At 39.7% G+C, this 6674-nt stretch overlaps 1 protein-coding gene across 3 annotated transcripts in view; it reads right to left on the bottom strand.

The window, feature by feature from the left end:
• ERC2 (ELKS/RAB6-interacting/CAST family member 2) overlaps nucleotides 1-6674 on the bottom strand; it is a 991464-nt gene that overhangs the window by 489814 nt on the left and 494976 nt on the right. The window lies entirely within an intron of this gene.

The raw sequence follows: 6674 nt of genomic DNA, 5'->3' as shown, positions 1-6674 counted from the left end.
CAGGGATGCAAGGATTCTTCAATATATGCAAATCAATCAATGTAATACACCACTTTAACAAATTAAGGAATAAAAACCATATGATCATCTCAATAGATGCAGAAAAGGCTTCTGACAAAATTCAACACCGATTTATGATAAAAACTCTCCAGAAAATGGGCATAGAGGGAACCCACCTCAACATAAAAAAGGATATATATGACAAACCCACAGCAAGCATCATACTCAATGTTGAAAAACGGAAAGCATTTCCACTAAGATCAGGAACAAGACAAGGATGTCCACTCTTGCCACTCTTATTCAACATAGTTTTGGAAGTCCTAGCCACAGCAATCAGAGAAGAAAAAGAAAGGAAAGGAATACAAATTGGAAAAGAAGAAGTAAAAACTGTCACTGTTGATGACATGATACTATACACAGAAAATCCTAAAGATCTCACCAGAAAACTACTAGAACTAATCAGTGAATTTAGTAAGGTTGCAAGATACAAAATTAATGCACAGAAATCTCAGGAATTCCTATATACCAACAATGAAAAATCAGAAAGAGAAATTAATGAAACATTCCCATTTACCATTGCAACAGAAAGAATAAAATACCTAGGAATAAACCTGCCTAAGGAAATGAAAGACTTGTACTCAGAAAACTATAAAACACTGATGAAAGAAATCAAAGATCACATAAACAGATGGAGAAATATACCATATTCTTGGATTGGAAGTATCAACATTGTGAAAATGACTATACTACCCAAAGCAATCTACCCATTCAATGCAATCCCTATCTAACTACCAATGGCATTCTTCACAGAATTAGAACAAAAAATTTTACAGTTCATAGGGAAACACAAAAGACCCCGAAGAGCCAAAGCAATCTTGAGAAAGAAATACGGAGTTGATGCTGGAGAGGGTGTGGTGAAAAAGGAACCCTCCTACACTGTTGGTGGGAATGTAAATTGATACAACCACTATGGAGAACAGTATGGATGTTCCTTAAAAAACTAAAAATAGAACTACCATATGACCCAGCAATCCTACTGCTGGGCATATACCCTGAGAAGCCATAATTCAAAAAGAGACATGTACCACAATGTTCATTGCAGCACTGTTTACAATAGCCAGGACATGGAACCAACCTAAATGTCCACTGACAGACGAATGGATAAAGAAGATGTGGCATGTATATATATATATATATACACAATGGAATATTACTCAGCCATAAAAAGAAACTAAACTGAGTTCTTTGTAGTGAGGTGGATGGACCTAGGGTCTGTCATACAGAGTGCAGTAAGTCAGAAAGAGAAAAAAGGAATACCATATGCTAATGCATATATATGGAATCTAAAACAATTTTTTAAATGGTACTGATGAACCTAGTTGCAGGGCAGGAATAAAGAGGTAGAGATAGAAAATGGACTTGAGGACATAGGGTGGGAGGGGGAAGATGGGGTGAAGTGAGAGTAGCATCGACATACATACACTACCGAATGTAAAACAGTTGGCTGGTGGGAAGCAGCAGTATAGCACAGGGAGATCAGCTCGGTGCTTAGCGATAACCTAGCGGGGTGGGATAGGGAGGACTGGAGGGAAACTCAAGAGGGAGGGGATATGGGGACATGTGTATGCATATGGCTGATTCGCTTTGCTGTGCTACAGAAACTAACACAGTATTGTGAAGCAATTATACTCCAATAAAGATCTATTAAAAAATAGGGGGCTTCCCTGGTGGTGCAGTGGCTGAGAGTCCGCCTGCCGATGCAGCGGACACGGGTTCGTGCCCCGGTCCGGGAAGACCCTACATGCCGCGGAGCCTGCTCGTCTGGAGCCTGTGCTCCGCAACGGGAAAGGCCACAACAGTGAGAGGCCCGCGTACCGCAAAAAAAAAAAAAACAAAACAAGAAAAAAAAAATAAACAAATAAAAGTGACAACAAGGATCAGCAAACTTTTTCTGTAAAAGGCTATCCAGGGACTATATAGCCTTTGTAAACAATATTCAACTTTGCCTCAATTTTGTCATTGTAGCATGAAAGCGGCCACAGATTAACATGTACACAAATGGGTGTGGCTGTACTCGAATAAAACTTTATTTATAAGAACAGATGGCAGGGCTGGATTTGGTCCATGAGCCAGAGTTTGCTGAACCCAAGTAATGATAATCACAGCAGCAAATGCTCATGTCACATGATGTGTTCTAAGTACCTTACATATGTTAGCTCACTTAATCCTCACAACCTTATTAAGTGGGTCCTTTGATTATTCTTCTTACAGGTGAAAGTTACAGAGTAACTGAGCAGCAGAGGAAGAATTCTTAGTCATACTGGCTCCAGAGGCCACCCCCAGCCCTTTAATTAGTGTGCTGTGCCAACCGACTGTGGAGGGTGTTTCAGAGTTCCTTCACACCACTGTCCCACCACCTCTTCTCCCAAGCAGCCCCAGAAAGCTCTAGTGAGTAGAAACAGACATTCTCAGGATACAATCTCTGCTCTGTAGTCCAGCAACTTTAAGGCACACCACACCAAACTTCACAGCATGTCCTGAGCAGCAACTTGGTTGACTTGTAGAGAGCTAGATACATATAAGATAATTACCCAAGAATATTAGCTTTCCACCAGGGGAGATTTGGAGTGCAAGGTGGGAGTTTAACAGCTTCAAACTTCATGGTGGCAGCAACATTTACTGAAATGAAGACCCAGCTATGAAGCAGAACACAAAACCAACAAGGACGCCATGCAATTTCCCTGTTAATTTCCGGTCTCTGGACCTGTTAACCTCAATGTGACCACTTTTTGAACAAATTATTAGGTTTTATGGATGAGTCTACCTCCACAAGTAGAAATGTTTAGTGCATTTCATATCCTGGGACTTCAGTGCCTCATGATGAGCTTGGCTCTTCTTCCTGCACAAACGTTTAATCGGAGACTAAGAGTTTGGAGATGACAAAGTAAATGAAGATGAAAGTAGAAGCTCAACAAAAATGGAAAGTAAGAGGAAAACAAAGGCAAGGACAGTTGCACGATAGTAACAGATCTTAGGACAGAACTTCTGGGACCAAGGGGGCAAACCCAAGACAGAGCCCAGACCTAAGATTAAAACTCCTGCCCTGTTCTCTCCTCAAATTTTCTCCTTGCATATCATTCACTTCTTTTCAAATTAAAAAAAATGCAATCTGAACATTTTAAAAACAAAACATTTGTATAATTGCCACAATTCCATGAAGTACCGTATTCTTACAAAAGCCTCTGAGTCCGCCGTTAGACATAGGCACATTATGGCCAGTTTGGTAGGGTGCCAGCTGTATTTACAGTTTGGGGTACTATAAAAAACATATGGAAACTGTGAAAATTGAACACCGGGGGGCTAATGTTGGAGGAAACCAACATTCCACAGTCTGGCCAGAGGTTGGAGGTGATTTGCCCAGACAATATACAGCAAAAGCAACCTGTGAGCACAGGGGCACTTCATGTATGCAAGATCTATTTTTATTGCATTCAACCCGGAATAGGGCTGTAGCAGCTCAGACATAAAATAAAGCAAAGGCATAAGAAGATAAAAATCTTACATGCTGATTTTCCAAACTAGAGTACAGAAATAATGTGTCAGAATTTACATTATTTCTTGTCAGAAAGCAATGTTAAAATATTGCTAAACAATAAAAGCACCCTCTGTTTCTCGATGTCATATGTCAGGCACTGTGCTAAGAACTGTAAAAATATAATTTCAGTTAAACAAAACAACATCCTTATATTAAAAGTATTTTTATCCCTCTTTTATAGATGAAGAAAATGAGGCTTAGCAAGGTTAAGTAATTGGCCCAACATAATACAGTTAATAAGCAGGGGATCTGTAATTTGAACTATCATTTCTATGATGCCTAAGCTTATGGTCTTATCTATTATGCTATATAAAAATCATAAAATATTACTCTACATTATTAGGAAATCTTTGCCACGAAAGTACATGGGGCATTCTGGCCAGACCAAGATATTCCTTTTTTTTGAGAGCTACAATCTTTTTTTTCTAAGAGGGAGCAAAGCACTAGCCTCAATAAGTAAGTTATACTCTCTTTAGGATCTGGACCATCTGAGGCATGGCTTATCAGACCTTCCCAAAGATAGACTAACACCAAATCAGTTGATGCCTAACAAATTACCACAAATTTAACAGCCTAAAACAACACATTTATTCTCTTACAGCTTCTGTAAGTCAGAAGTCCAGGCACAGCTTGGCTGGTCCCCCTGCTCCTGGTCTTGCCAGGCTAAAATCAAGATGTTAGCCAGACTGAATTTCTCATCTGTAGGCTTAAATGCAGAACAATGTGGTTCCAGGCTCATTCAGGTTGTTGGAAAAATTCCTTTCTTTGAAGCTGTATGAATGAGATTCCTAACTCTTTACTGGCTTTGGCTGTAGCTGTCCTCAGGTCCTGGAGGCTGCTCGCAGTTCCTTGCCATATGGCCCTCACCACAGGCGGTTCACATGGCTGTTTGATTCTTGGAGGCCAGCAGGAGAATCTGTCTCTCCAAACTGCTAAGGTAGAGTTTTATCATGGGAGTGCTATCCCATCACTTCTGCCATATAACATACCCTATCCTAGGGAGTGGCATCCATCAGTTTACCATACTCTATTAGCTAGATGTAGGTCACAGGTCCTGCCCACACTCAAGTGGAGGGGATTATTCAAGAGTGTGAAAACCAGGGGGCAGAGATCATGGGGACCACATTAGAATTCTGTCTACCATATGACCTATCCAATAGAATTTTTCACAATTATGGAACTGTTCTACTTCTATGCTGTCCAATATAGTAGCCACCTGCCACGTGTGGCTACTGAATATCTAAAACGCAGCTAGTAGAACTGCGCAACCATAGAACTGACTTTTCAAGATTATCTAATCTTAATTAATTTAAATGTAGTCACATGAGGCTTGTGGCTACCATGTTGGACAGCACAGATTTGGACATTAACCAATGTCCAAATTGTATGCTAATTATTTTTTAAAACTTTTTAAACCTTTATTTTATTTTGTTTGTGCTAATCTTTCAAAAGATTTCCCCATTTTTTTACTGCCAATTTCAAACATTTCTTGGGGACTATTTACTTCAGTATGTACCCAACAGACTTCATTTTTCCATTTCCCAAACTTCTTCCAAACCATTTTCACCAATGTAACCTAAGGCATCTGGAAGGCCTAACTTATGGCCAATGAGGGGTTATGGAAATTTATGCATCTTTATACTTTCCCAAGTATTTATCCCCATGACAACACACTGCAAAAATAAATGCCTGTTCTTTCCACTCTTCTTCTCGTAACTCAAACCTCTTGTAACTCTTAGTCTAATGTCAATGAGTAAAACAGAATCAGTGGTAGGTGGTGGATGAAGTGAAAATCAATGAAGGATAACAAAGTGGCAGAATTATCAACAAAGAGGACGTAAGCCACTTCCCCCAAATTGTATGAGAAGACAGAATGAACCACTTCCCCACACAATTGCCTCAACACAATTAACCACTTCCAAAATCCAACACTGTAATGCCACCTATTTCAGTTTCACTTGATGATGTTTTTCTTAACTCAGTGATTTACACACAGTGTTATGTCAGCACTAACCCTGCAGGATGTTAATAATTGTTACCAAAACAAAAACACAAAACAAAACAAGAAAAGAAGGGTTAGGATTAAATAAGTCTTGAGAGCACAAAAATAAATGTGAACTAGTTTCTTATGCTGCAGGACTTTTCAGAGCCTTTACTATTATAAAGTGCACTGTGAATCTCCAAAAAGGGACATGGTAGGATGTTTATTAGACTTATTTGATCCAAACCCTTTTTCCCCCAGGATCTTCCCACTGAATTATTGCTCTGAGGTACAAAGTCTGAGGAATAATAGTGTTAATCAGGGTTTCCCAAACTTTAGTCATTAGTGTATCATCTCAATGATTTTTGCTATACCATGCACTACCTGCGTTACTTACTTAATATTTCTCTTTAAATATTTTTATCTTACATACCTTTTAGCCTTAGATTCTTTCTAAGCAAGAATTCCTGTAACCATATGTTTGATCTGCAAGTTAGGATGTTCTAGTACAAAGAGGCATAGCTAATAAAATATATAAATATTCATCTGTACTACCTAAAAGCATCCTAATTTTTAAACACATAACTAAAAACAATAAAGGTTCCTGGGTACCACCACAGCTAAAAATGATAGATACAGTGTTTAAGAACAAGAGGAACAAGAACCATGTCTCTGTCTTCCCTGTATGGCTGACGAGATTATGGCTCAGAGCAGTTAAGTGACTTGCACACAATCACTCATATCTAAGATCCTCAGCATCACTGCGACTTGCCAGATGACCTATGAGGTAAAAGCAGTTATGTCTGGTTGCCACTAAGCTGATCCCCAGGTTTCATCAATTACAGCTTCTTGAAATGTGTCCTTGTTCAGTACTAAGGTAAGACACCCTCTGCTGTAGTTCAGCATCTTCATATTCCCAGGGATGTGCAGATGGTTGACCTTCACTTTCACCTTAAGAAATTGCAGCCCTGACCAACCTGGGGATTCTGCTTGAAAGCAGAACAAGGCCCCTCCTTTGCTTTTCAAAAGCAGCGCCAGGGCTTCCCTGGTGGCGCAGTGGTTGGGAGTCCGCCTGCCGATGCAGGGGACACGGGTTCG

Source organism: Physeter macrocephalus, chromosome 18 (genome assembly GCF_002837175.3).
Source record: "Physeter macrocephalus isolate SW-GA chromosome 18, ASM283717v5, whole genome shotgun sequence".
Taxonomy (NCBI): domain Eukaryota; kingdom Metazoa; phylum Chordata; class Mammalia; order Artiodactyla; family Physeteridae; genus Physeter; species Physeter macrocephalus.
This window is presented reverse-complemented; position numbering and strand designations above follow the sequence as displayed.